The sequence below is a fragment of the Sminthopsis crassicaudata genome, chromosome 1, assembly GCF_048593235.1.
Source record: "Sminthopsis crassicaudata isolate SCR6 chromosome 1, ASM4859323v1, whole genome shotgun sequence".
NCBI classification, from domain to species: domain Eukaryota; kingdom Metazoa; phylum Chordata; class Mammalia; order Dasyuromorphia; family Dasyuridae; genus Sminthopsis; species Sminthopsis crassicaudata.
Window position 1 is genome coordinate 747,996,945 of NC_133617.1, and position 14,722 is coordinate 748,011,666.

The window sequence follows — 14,722 nt, forward strand, 5'->3', positions numbered from 1 at the left end:
TGGTTTTAACAGAAGACAAAACATGAGTCTATCCCAAAAGTGTATGTTTTCTCAAAAGAAAAAAAATACCTGGTTCTGATTGCAAAAGACCTACCAAGAAGTAGAATTCCATTCTAATGTACCTCTTACTTTACCATGCTTCAGCATCACTAAGCCCTTACTTCTAATTACTCCAAAGTCAGGACGAGGCAAATTTTCCATTTTGATTAATATCTTTCCATTTCCTGAATGCTCTAGTTTCTCCTAGGCCTGGTCAGCAGCTCTCCAGTCATGTGTGATAAAAGGCACCATAAGAGCATAGACCCAAGACAATGGAAATGGCTCTTGCTTCTCTCAACTACAGGATGGTCACATCCCCTTAGCATCTCTGCACAAGTGAGATAGCACCTCACGGATGCAAGTTTCCTCCTGGGTTCTCATGTTCTATTTAGAGTCATGGCAGCTCTGGGGTTGGAAGAGTAAACGTGGGCAGTGCCCACAAAGAGGAAACCCCATTTTTGTGCTTCTTGCTGACTAGTATACAGCTGGATTTGGGGGGAAAGAATATACTGAGAGGCAGAAGCTTCCATTCAAGTCACTAACTGGTCTATGAACTTGCCCTCAGTTTCCTCAGATGTAAAATGAGGAGGTAAGAAATAGGGGTATGATGGGAAAAGCCTGGCTTTGGGTTCAGATGACCTGGGGGAAAATCCTACTGTTGTCCCTTATTAGTCAGGTAACCTTGCCTCTGAATCTCCTACTCTGGAAAAGAAAAAGCTTGGTAGCTCTAACTTTGGGAAATTTATTCTTCTCCACTCACTTGATAGAGTAACAGTGGAAACACCTCAGAGAAGCATCTAGACAAAAGTCAGATGGGCCTTCTTTTTACCTGCTGTCTACTCCCACCTACTCTATTTATGCAGATCCCCAAGGAGGAAGTGATGAACAGAAGAGGAAAGGTGTGAGGGAAGGAGGAAGGAGAGAAAGAGAGGAGGAAAAGAAGAGGCAGGAGGAAAAAATTCACCATAACCAGAGAGGACTTCCCATTGACATGAATGTGCAAATGCCCATCTTTGTTTCTCAGAGATAAGTCTCCATATGGGATCAGAGGCAAGTAATGGACCAGATCACCAACAGGAATAGCTGTGTGACCCCCAAAAGTCTCTATGTTTGCAGGCAATCCTCTCCATGACAATAAATTGCTAAGCACATTAATCCACTTTGGTGGAAAGTTTCCTCAAGAGCTGCCTGGACCAATCAAATCATAGCCCATCTCTTCCTCTCCCATGTGAATCCTTAATAAACATCTTCCCCAAATGACCCAGACTCAGTCAACACATTCCAGTCATTTGATCAATGGATATTTCTGCTATGTCTATGTATTTATGTTTCTGTAAAGCATCATGCTAATCAGATACAATGGAAATATACACCATTGCCCTAGACCTTCAGGAGTTTATAATCTAATTAGGAACCTCCATGACTATATGGAGGAAACAAGTAAGAAAGCCAGCCAGGAAAGAAATGGGGTGAAAAAGTGGCCCTGCAGTCAGGAAGATCTGGCTTGGAATCTTGCTTTTGGCACTGTGGATCTTTCTGAGCCTTTTCTAGCTCGAGGATGAGGACAAGGATGATAAAGAAATTCTATCTTTATAGATAGAAGAAAATGAAATAATTTATTTCAAAATTTTTAGATCTTTTCAGACTTTGACACACTAAATATGAGCTATTCTTATAAAATTATTATCTTTATATTTTTATAAAAATAAGTGTTATTTAGGCAGTTTTCAGACAAAGAAATCAAATCAATCTATACTCAAACCATGCTCCAAATTACTAGTAATTAGAGAAATGCAAATTAAAACAACTCTGAGATGCTACTTCACACCTATGTGAAGTATGGATAATATGACAAAAAGTAGAATGGTAGATGATGGAGGGGATATGGGAAAACTGGGACATTAGTGTATTTTTGGTATAGAGTTGTGAATTTATCCAACTATTCCAGAGAGTGATTTGGAACTATGCCCAAAGGGCTATCCAATTGTGCATACCCTCTGATCCAGCAATGCTAATAGTCAGTCCCCAAAGACATCCCCCACCCCCAAAAAAAAGGACAGACTTGTATAATAAAATTTATATCCACTTTTTTGTGATGGATAAGAATTAAACATCAAAGGGATGACCATCAATTGGAGGAGTGGCTAAAGAAGTTGTGGTATATGATTGTAATGGAATATTATTGTGCTCTAAGAAATGACAAGCAGGATGATTTCAGAAAAACCTGGGAAGACTTACATAAAGTGATGCAAAGTGAAGTAAGCAAAACCGGGAGACTCTTATACATAGTAACAATAATATTTTTCAATGATAAAATTTGAGTGGCTTGCTATACTCAGCAATACAATGATGCAAGGCAATCCCAAAGAAGTAATGATGGGGGATATTATCTACTCCATTTTGTTTGAATTTAGACTGAAGAATGCTATTTCTCACTTTCAAGTCTTCTTATACAAAATGACTAATATGCAACATAATTGCACATGTATAACATATCTGATTGCTTATCATATCAGAGAGAGGAAAGGGGAGGAAGAGAGAGAATTGGGAACTCAAAATTTTAAATAAAAATATTTAAACGTTTGAAAAAATGATTGTTTTTACTAGCATTGTATAATTAAGTGTCATTAGTCTTTTTGAATGGTCATTCTTGAAGCCTTTTATGCAGCACTGGATCCCTTTTCTTGTCCCTTGGCTTCTGTGTCCCTAAACCTTTCTGGTTCTCCTACTTCTATAATAATTTCTCAGCTCCCTCCCAACTTCCATTTTTCCTTCTACCTCTTCCTTGCCCCTCTTGGGATTATAGAATTTAGAGCCACAGAGAGTCTCAGAGGTCAACTAAATCAATCCTCATAATTTTGTACCAAGGCCCAGATAGTGACCCTTTCAATGCCACATGAAGTGTAAATGGCAGAAATGGATTTTTGCCCAGATTCGTGGCTTCAGTTTTCTGTTCACTTCTATGCAGGTAACTCTCAAGTCAATATTTCTAGCCTCAATGTCTTTCCCAAGCTCCAGACCCACATTTCCACTGCCAATTGGTCATAGATTCATAGCTTCAATGAGCTGGAAGGGACCTTAGAAGACACCTAGCCCAACCCACTCATTTTCTAAGTAAGGAAAATGAGAGTAAGAAAGTGAGAAAAGAAAAGCATCACATGGGTAATAAGCAGAACTGGGATAGATCCTCTGTCATCAAATCCCAGGCTCTTTCCATTTTTTCCAGTGTTCTACTGGACTCTCAAGCTTAACATATTCTACTCTCTAAGGGAGTCGAATCTCCCCTTCCCACTTATGTGATATGAGTAATTATATTTTTAAATATGCTTCCATTATAATGTAAATAGACAATCCAATCTAATTCTTGTGCTTTGCTTTCCATTATCCCAGTTCTTGTGAAAGAGAAACCAAAACAAAAAGTATTTACTATTTTAAACTCAGGCTAGTGATGGGCTAGACTAGGATATCTCCATCCCATCCCCTAAAAACCAAGATGACCCCAAGGGCAATAACTGACCATTGCTAACCCAGTACTATTGGATTGGGTATCGGAGAGAACTGGCTTGAATTGAGACTCCCACTTGCCCTCTAGAGATACACCTGGCGAGACGCACCAAGTCATTCTTCTCCTTGACTTGACTTGTAACTGTTCATAGAATAAAGCCTTTTACTGACCTATAGTCTAAATTGTAATGAAACAGATTTGTTTTCCACAACACATGGCACCGAAGGGACAAAAAAGGGACAATTTCAGGCTTTGACGACTTATAATATACTGGAAATAAGCCTGGCAGGGTGTGGTCAAACTATCAGAGAACTATTTTCAAGTACCAGGTAGAAGAGTTTGGATTTTATCCAGCTCTAAACAACTGTCAATGGGAAATTGGACAGTAGCCATCAATCCTATAGAATCCTAAACAATTGGCCAGGTCACTAAAAACTTGATGATCTGAAAGTCTAATATTGAGAAAACTGTGGAATCAGTCAGCAAGCAGTTATGAAGAACATACCCCTATAGACACAAGCATTTATTATTTTTATGTGCCAGAAGCAGGATTTAGCATTGGGGATATTAAGAATAGCAAGTCTCTGTTTTTAAGGAGTTTAGAGTCTAAGCTATTCTATGTTAGACATTGGAGAAACTAAAGCAAAATTGAGACAGCTCTTTCCTTTAAGGAGCTTCCATTACACCAGGAGAAATATAACTGTACACTTAGAAGTAAAGACAAAGGAAAGGCCAATGGAAGCTACAAAGAGATTATCAGTTCTCACCTACTATAATATGGAGCTGTGCTCGCAAGCCAAAGATAATGGATTTGAATATGAAGAAGGAACCAGTGGGAATTCTTGAGAAGAGTTGTCACAAAATAGATGCTGCACTAAATAGATTGGCCCAAGGAAAGATTAGAAAAAGAATACAAGTTAGGAAATTGAGATAATAGTTCTGGTATCAAGGTTCTGGTATCAGGAGGGATAGAAAAGAAGGGAGATAAAAGAGCACTGGAAAATAATCACTTTACTTTTAGATTATCCATATTTCAGAAAACTAAGGCACTTACCACAAATCCCCATGCACAGAAAAATGACAGAAGAAAAATTTCTCAGTAGGAATGGACTAAGTAGCCATCTAGCTTAATCCATTATGAGATCTAAAATTCCCCTTTTAGGGGGCAGCTAGGTGGCACAGTGGATAGAGCACAAGCCCTGAATTCAGGAGGACCTAAGTTCAAATCTGGTCTCAGACACTTAACACTTCCTAGCTGTGTGACCCTGGGCAAGTCACTTAACCCCAGCCTCAGGGAAAAAAAAAATAACCCCCCTTTAATAGCTCCAGCACAAAGCCATCCATCCTTTGATGGAGAAGCTATAGGGAGGGAGGAACCTCCTCCTTTCTGGGTCAGCCCATTCTATGTTTGATCAATCCTTTCAAAGCAAAATAGATACCAACTTTTTCAATGTGCTATATAATCCAAGAGCATAATCCAAGTTCTGCCTTCAACCGTGACACATGAAATTTATCAAAAGAAAGTAATGTCTCTTATGGGGTAAATGTCCATAGTTATTAAGGCAACACTTAAAATGACTGTAGCAACAATGCAAACAGTGAAGTTTGGGCCAGGAAACCTGGGTCTTCCTTATCATTTGTACTAAAGAGGATGGATGTAGAAGGAATAAACTAACTGTGAATGAACTGCAGAAAACTTGATGCAAAACTCTTTAGCCAGGCATAACTATAGGCTTCAACCTTGTTTTTTGTTCTCCTGCCACCAGTTCCAGGATATATATTTTTTTTAATTTCAAGCATATCAGCTCTGTTTTGAATGAATTGCACAAATTAATGGAAATTCATAAATAAGAAATATACCAATCACTATATATATATATATATATATATATATATATATATATATATATATATATATATATATATATATATATATATGTAGAGTCTCACATTGAGCTTGCCTAGCTGATCCTGATAGCCTCCATGCATTACAGCCCAGCAGCAGATCAACCTATCCTATAAAGAAACAATACTTAAAGCTAGATAATCTATCCATTCATCTAAAAACCATGCCCATGATTGGGGGTGGTTAATCCAGCTGAGAAGTAGATGAATTCATTCATCTTTGATGTAATGCCCTGTAGTAAACTTCTCAGAGATTCTCAGAAAAATAAGAATATTGAGGCTATGTTGTCCCAGAGTTGTAAGTCACCCTTCACTTCATCAGTTCTCTGAGTATCATTGTACTTGCTCTGTTATACTCACTACTATTCTCCATGGATTCTGTGCATAAAGTATGCTCCCCAGAATTGTAGGAAAAGGACTTTATGATTGCTTTGTTGTACACCTTGAGTAAATAAATGCCTTTTTTTTCTAAAAGCTAAGTCTACTGTCTGATAGCTAATAGGAAGCATACTAGTGGGGGCTGCCAAATGGCATGATTAGTGCTACCCATAGTCACCTACAGATTTATTATTAGACTAGGAGCTATCTCTCTGGTGCTCTAACTTGTTATTGTGCATGCAAATTGTGGGGTAGAGGGGAAGGATGGAGAACAGTAGGCTACAAAAGAGAAAATAAAATTATCACAATAATAAGATTTTACTTTTCTCCATGAAAATTGGGAATTATGTCAGGATATTGAAATAGCCTAGTTTGGAGAGTTGTAAGAAGAGAGGAACCCGAAGCATTATTAGTGGAATGGAGAGGTGCTCCAAGTATTCTGAATTTCAATTAGAAATGAATAAAAACGACTTGACCCAGTGATCACATTATTGGGTATATAGTCCAAGGAAGTCAAAAAGAGAAATAAGTGTCTAATACATAACAAAATATCCAAAATAACCACTCATTATAGTAATAAGATAAACAGTTAGGAAATGGTTGGGAAAGCCACAGTCTATGAAAATAAAAGAAGATTGTTATGCATCATGCCAGAGCTATCAAATATACAATCTACCATACTCCTGAGTACAAACTAAACCAGATTAAATCTTAATTGGAAAATGTTTATCAAAATAAAAATACAATAAGAGATAGGTAATATTAATACATGGCTTTATTTTTATTAAAGCTTTTTTATTTTCAAAATATATACAAAATTAGTTTTCAACATTCACCCTTGAAAAACTTTGTGTTTCAATTTTTTTCTCTCTCCCTTCCTCGAACGCCCTCTCTTAAATGGCAAGGAATCTGAATAGGTTAAACATGTGCAATTCTTCCATACATATTTCCCCAATTATCATGCTCCACAAGAAAGATCAGATTAAAAAGGAGGGGAAAATGAAAAAAAAAAAAATATATATATATATATAAAGCAAGCAAACAATAACAAAAAGAGTGAAAATGCTAGGTTGTGATCCATGCTTAGTTTCCCCAGTGCTCTTTCTGCATGCAGATGGCTCTCTCCATCCCAAGTCTGTTGGAATTAGCCTGATTCACCTCGATGCTAAAAAGAGCCACATCCTTCATCGTATCATCCTATAATATTACTAATGCCGTGTACAATGATCTCCTGGTTCTGTTCGCTTCACTTAGCATCAATTCATGTAAGTCTCTCCAGATCTCTCTGAAATCCTGCTTATTGTTTCTTATGGAATAATAATATTCCATAACATTCAAATACCATTACTTATTCAGCCATTCTCCAACTGATGGCCATTGAATATGTGGATTTCGAAGTTAATGTGAAGGATGGTGAGATCTTCATATATGGTTTAGTGATCCCAGTGAAGGCTACAGAATAAGAGGAATTCAAAAAAGGATAGGAGTACTGTAACACTATATACGATGACCACAACCAATGTACATGAAAAATCCATCAAAAGGAGTCTGAATCCTAAATAATAGAAACCAAAACAAAGGCCTTAGAAATGAGATCACACACAAAAAAAAATTACCCCACAAAACTACAGGAGCAAAGTTACTCACAGGAAAGAGTTGGAGGATTGAGACACAGAAGAAGACACACATTATAAGACACATTTTCTCTAATGTGGTTTTTGTCAATTGTTTTTCTTTGCCATGAGGGAGCACTTGAGTAAAACTAAACACTAAGGTAAAGACTAAGACAAAAGACATTGGCAAATGTATTTGAAAAAGTCACTCTCTCCTTGAATAATGTGTCTAGAGAAAAATGCCTGTATTTGTGTGTTGAGAAAGACACACAAACACACACACACACAAAGATGTAGAAACAGACAATTTTCATCAACTATTTGGGAACAAGAGGATAATGTGGGTGCGAATTTGTGAATATTTTTACTTGTGCTATAGATACTTTTTAAATAAGAAAATTCATCTTTTTATATACTGAAATATTTTAAAAGTAGTTTTTCTTAATGGATAGATTCTGTTAGTCATAATAAAGACTGATATAGAATCATAATAGGCACTGACAATAATTACTGGCCACCTGAAATTTCATCATTATGGCATTTAAGACAGTTTAGGAAACTCAACGTTTTTTTCAATTCCTTTAACTGGAGGGTGGAGCATTAACTCCTCTCAAAGTTTTCCTTTATAAATGGATTTTCCAGCCGTCGTTCCCCTTCCTGCAGCTTTACTTGGTTTATACTCCATGGAGCAGGATGTCCTGTTGCCAGGTAACCTTAGGAGGTTCTTCCCAGAACACCCATTTTCAAGTTTCATTTTATATGTTTATCCTACCCATTAGGTTGTAAGCTGTTTCTTAGGGATTATCTCTTAAGAGCTGTCTCTTTTTTTCTTATTTGTATTCCCTACACTTAGCACAGTCCAGGGCATAAATAAGTATTTAATAAATATTTATTGAATTAAATTAACCTTTCTGCAATGAGCTAAGGTTCTCTATGCACTTTTAATTCTTTATCTTATTTGTTCCTGCTGGGGGTAACATCTGAAACCAAGTTTTCTTGGTGCTAAGCCCAGTGCTTCATCCACCATACATGGCTGCCTCTTGTCAATTGCCCATTGGAAAAATGGATTTGAACACAGGCCTCCTTGACTCTAGGTCCAATCTAGAGCATCAAAAACAATGATGAGCATTTACTTTTATAAATATTTTCCAATAACATGAAAACAATTTTCAACTTCCATTTTTTTACTTTTAAGTTCCAAATCCTCTCTCTTTCCCTCCTCATTGAGAAGTTTTAGTTTAGTTCTTTGATATAGTCTACATGTAGAATCATGCAAAACATATTTCCATATTAGTCATGAATAATAAATATTTATGAAGTGCTTACTATGTGCCAAGCATGGTGCTTAAGTGTTGGGAATAAAAATACAAGCAGCTTCCATTCTAATGGACAGAAACAACAAATAAATGGAAGCTGAAACGTAGGTTTGGGAAAGGCAGAAGGAAAGATGGCTAGTTCTGGAATTGACTTTTCAGGGCAGCATCAAAAGGAATAAAGACATGTTTGGCTCAGGCTTCCAACATAAAAGGGATGTTTTGGGAGGAAGCAGTCAACCAGAGGGAGAGACCTAAGGGTCTGAGAGTACTCCAGGGGTAGCATGTGAAGTCCAAGGGTAGCATAAGCTTCCAAAAATAAAGAGATTTCTACCACATGGCTGAGAAAATCAAGCGAGTGGACCACAAACTAGAAAGAAATAAAAGGAGTATAATGTGCAAAGCATTTTTAAAAGAAAAGAAATCTTTCTAGAGTTTTGACAATTTTTTCAGGGATGACTATCCATAATTAACAAGATTGTTATTCAAAAAATTAATTATAAGCCAATAAATTATTTCAAGTCAGAGAAAAATCATTCAAGGACTATACCTCACCTTATTTTACAACCAGATTTAAAAATCTAAATATAATTGACTTTTGTTTATTTGTTGACAAATTATCCAATTGATGGATTTTCCTTCCCCAATTTCTCTTTTCATTTCAGAGTGAGTAAAGCATCCTAGTCACAGAAGGAGCAAAGATTCAGCTTCCCTTCCTCGTGTCCTTGCCAGTGAAGTCTTCATTTTAGTCAGAAAGCTGAATTTGTTCTCCAAGTCTCTTCATCCCCAAACAGACATCACAATTTCTCTCATGGCCCGAAGGAATTTAAATGTAATGGAGCTTAAACTAAAGCCTCCCTTCATCTAGTTTTAACATCCCCACAAGGAGTTAAAAATGTAAAAGAGAACTTTCAACTCATACCAGAGGCCTCCTTCAGTTCTGAAGACATGAGTAAGAGCATTTCAGACTCAAGATGTTTATAGCCACCAAGATCAAATGTAAGCGGTCTGCTGTGACTCCCTGGCTAGCCTCATTTCTTACAGGATTCATTTATCTTCAAACTTCCCATCACTGAAGGAGATTCAGCTTTTTATTTCTCTGAGTATCAAGCTCAGAAATGAACTCTTCTCCCAGCTGGTTAACTCTCTTTAACCCCTGCAGGCAGCTGCGATATTGTATGCCTTAATTCCACAGCATTACAAATTCTCTAAAATTGAACCAAGAAAAATGAGATAAATATTAAATGTGATGGGGAGAACGTTGCTGGGAAGAAGATGATTTTTATATGCTTTAATCAGGAAAAGTTTCTTTCTAAATGATGAATACTGGATATTCAGAAATGAAAAAAGAAAAATACTAATTCAGGTAATCACCAGAGCCCGAGGATAAGGAAGCCACGTATCCTTCAAATTCAACCTGCCGAAAGAGGCTAATCTCTTAGGTGAGAGCTAGAGAGGAGATTTCTTTTCTTTGATATTTTCAAATCGGGGTTATATTGTAAACAATTTGTAATTCAGTGATAAAGATGAAAATCCCCTAAGAAACCCCAGCTTAGCCAATAAAAAGAAATTATTTCCATTTCTTAATGAGGATTATTGAGAGAGGGAAACAAAAACTACTACTCTCATCACAAAACACCATCAGAGGTAAGATATGAGAGAACTCTAAGGGCAAAAATGGGAATTCATTTCATTTCCACAAATAAGTGTTAACACTTTGCTAAGTGCCAGGACCAAGGACAGCTCAGTATTTCAGAGTCCAGGTGGCTTAAAGGGCTCAACAGCACCCCTGCTGGTGCAGTTCATAATACAGCCACATTTCATCCTGGGAAATCTTGTGCTTGTTATTCCATGTATCTTTCCTATAGAATCCAATCAACACACTGAAGGTCTTCCTCTTTATTCTTTTATCTGGTTTAATTGTCATTTTTGGTTTTTATAGTATCATGATGAAGAGCAATAAATTCAAGCTGGAATATAGTGTGTAGGAATGGGAACAATGTCCAAGGAGGGCAGAATTGGAAAGGTTGTGAGACGAGTTTCATTTGTGAGGAAGAGAGAGAGCCAATTTGACCCATAGAAGGTGGGCAAAGGAGGAGCATATAAAGAAGCTAGAAAGATAGGTCAGAGTCAGTTTGTGAAGGACTTTGAAAGCTAAACATAAGAGTCCATCTTTTATGCGAGAGGCAATAGGGAATCATTGAATTAAGCTATATTGAGGAGTAGAGTGATCCTGTCATTCAATGAATAAGCAAATGAGTTCCCTTTCTGGGTAGAGCTGTCCTTGATCATGGACTTTATAAAGCCATCCCTGGTGCAAATCTTTCCATGAGTCTTTCCTTTGTCTCTTAGCTTACCTACCTCTTACCATACCTAAGACCATGGTGCTCCACAATATGGCCATTCAGAGTCACTTCTAAAATATGGATTTTCAAAAAATTATAGGCTTTTGGAGCTTGGAATCAATGACAGTGCCACATAGTTTTCCAAATGTTATCCAGCCTGCTCTCCTACTATTTAATTATCGATGGGTTTAAAATTGTATCAACTCCAACATAATCCCAGATGGTTCTGGAAGAAAAAGTGAAGCTGATGACTTCACCCAGCTCACCCTCACTTAGATCCAATTCACTTGTATGTCATGAGATCATCTCCATGTTGTCATGATCCTTTTTAAGAATGAAGGACAAACAACAAGTAGGAGGAAGCTTCTGGTCATATAATAGTCACTTTGGGGAGATGCTTCTTTGATTGCAGAGCCAGAAATGATGACATAAAGTGTCATACCTGCTCAAAGAAATTGTTTCCTTCTGCTTTTCTCAGATGTAATCCTCCAGATGACAAGATGGGATAGAAATACAAGGTAAAGAAAAATGACTCCTCTCTTCCCCAATATGATGGCCATGTAAGAGAACTCAACTAGCCAAATTTATGTCAGAACCCTTGGATAACTGTGCCTCCCATATATTTTCTTCCTTGTGAGAATTAAAGAGTCTGTTTGGTGGTCTGATACATAAGCAACAGAAAGGAGAGTATCAAAACAGTGCCATAAGGAAAGATTTGACACCAAAAAATGGCCTCTGAAAGGTAAAACTTGGCTATTTGGTAAAAGAAGAAAAAATGTAATAATTAATAGTCTCAATAAATGACTGTATTTGTTATAATTAAGATTCTGTTGGAATCATTGTCATAAATAACAATATTTTTCTCTTATGTCTATGAGTTTGTGTGGGAGAATAAATGACCTCCTCTATGTCTGATTTATATAGTTCATTGGGTGCCACTTTTATATCCCCCTTTTTGGAAAAACCTTATGCTAGAGCCAAAAGTATGATTGACTTCCAGAATATTCAGGGTAGGGATTTGATGAGCTAATAAATGTGAGAGCAAGGAGCCTATTTTTAATGCTGAGAAATCAAGCTTCCCTAGAGCTGAATCTTGGACTGGAACACATTTCTTGTGCAGGGAGGCAGGTATCCTGAGTCATTACGGGTTCCTGCATCAATTGCCTCCAGATATTATGCTGGATTAACAAAATAATACTATTTATCTCGCGGCTTATGGTTCACAAAAAGCTTTCCTCACAATAACACTCTGGGATCAGTTCTTGCAGTCATATTTTAAGAGTACTTTGATCATCTAGAGAGTGTTCAAAAGAATGATAATGGAATGGTGAAAAACATACCGTACTTGGGAGGAACCAAAATTTGTCTCCAAATACTTTTAGGGCTAGTATGCAGAAAAAGGAATAAAATTTTTTTTTGCTTAGTCCCCAAAAGACAGAACTGGAACAATTAGAAGTTGCCGAAAATTTGCTCTAGGTTGGGTATAAGGATTAGCCCAGAATGGAATGGACTTGCTTCGAATGTAGTGAGCTATCTTTACTGGAAGTCTTCAAGTGACATCTGAATTTGACAGATAGCTCATAGAGGAGATACATTTTGGGTAAATAGTGGGATGGATGGTCTCTAAGGTCTCTTGCAACTCAAAGGTTCTGTGAATTAGGTAGTGTATATTTTATTGTATAACGAATCCAAGGATCAATGAAGTTTAATTATGATGACATGATGATATTGGAATAAAATTTGAAACTCGATCCACCACCTTCTTAGAAGGTGATCTCTTCACTATTCTGCATGGCTGTGGTGATTTGGGGACCCTGGGTGACCCCAAATGGGAACAGAAAAGATCTAAAACAAGAGCTAAAGGGACTTGATGTTGTTGACATGTGTATGTGAGAGTCAGAGACAGAGAGAGCAAAAGCACTCTTCCAGTGTGAACTGTGCTTCTATGTGCTCCTCCCTGGATAGCTTATGTATCTCAAGGTGAGATGGCACAATGCTCAGGCACATCTAGGCAAGGGAAATCTATCCACGAGTCAGCCCAGTCATCTCATAACTGTGCTTTTAATTTCTTTTTTATTGATTTTTTAAAAATTTTTTAAGAAAAACATTTTATTTTCAAAACATATGCACAGATAATTTTCAACATTCACTCTTGCAAAACCTTGTGTTCTAAATATTTCTCTCCCTTCCCTCTACCCCTCCCCCAGACGTCAAGCAATCCAATATATGTTAAACATGTGCAACTCTTATATAAATATTTCCACAAATATCATGCTGCTCTCTTGATCTCAACAAAAGTTAAATGTCTGTCTCCCAGGGTTTTAAAATGATAAAATGCTACTAAAGTGTTATTAACACACTATCTCTGTGGTCTCAGTTAACTAACTTAAGCTTTCTGGAACTCAGTTTCCCCACCTCTAAAATGAGAGGTGAACAAAATGACCTCTAAGATCTCTTTCAGCTTTAAAAACTAGGATGCTATAAAGCAAGTTAATATTTTGGTTATAATTATTATTGCCTGTGAGAACCATCTGGGACTACGCCTGGTTTTGGAAAGGCTTGGTAGGGATTGGGAGCATAACAGATGTCATAAACTCATCCAAAAATATTTAAGAAGGTCAGTAAAGAAGAACTCAGTGCTGGGAACTTGAGAGCTGAATGCCAGTGTGGAAAGGAAAGATGATTGGGCAGGACCTCCAAGGTCCCATTACCTCTTCCTCTAAATGTACCAGCAGCAGAGTCAAAGAAGAAAAACACTCATTTGGTGGAAACATTTCAATTGTCAGTAAGTAATAGCTCAGGAACTAGAGCTTGATTCGGAGGCAAAAGAAAAGCAAGTACAAGGATTTTGAAAGACAGGACAATACAACTTCTTTAACAGAACACATCCCATGTCCAGCTCTCCCTAGATCATTTATCTGGTGACTTATGGTTCACAAAATGCTTTCCTCACAATAACATCTTGGGATCCATTCTTGCCGTCATATTTTAAGAGTACTTTGATTTATATCTTTTCATTTGCTCATTGGACCTTCCAGGCAAAGGAACCCTTGTTTCAAGACTTGCATCCATTTTTAAAACCGCAGCTCATGAGCCCTCCCTAAGATCTTTACCTTTACTAGTTAGGCAGAGGACAATTCAAAGACGAGGCATGTAATGAAATAGTGTGGTAGTCTATATAGCAATAAAGCATTTTGCCCATAAACCTAGAGCACAATCTCCCACAAAAAGAGACCATCAATGGTAGATGGGATGTACATAATGAATAGACTAGGGGCTGTGAGTGGGGAAACACATGTGAACAGAGTGTACCCAATTAGGGAAATAAAAGTAGGGAACACATGTGGCCAAAATACATGTGCACACAAGACCCGTTTTCTAGCCAACAGGAAGTCCCTGGCATTTGTTGTTTTGGCCATTGCACTGAGTTTAGGGGTTCCTTTTCCCCTTCCACAAATGTTGGGATGTCTTATAGCCTGGCAGCACCCAGGGCCACAAACAGCCAGGGCACCTCTAGCCCTTCCGTGGTTATCTGGCAGAGCTCTCTGCTGAGGATAATAGGTTTGCTGAAATATGGATGGCAAAGACTAAAAAAAAAAATGAATAACATTTGTGAATATATTT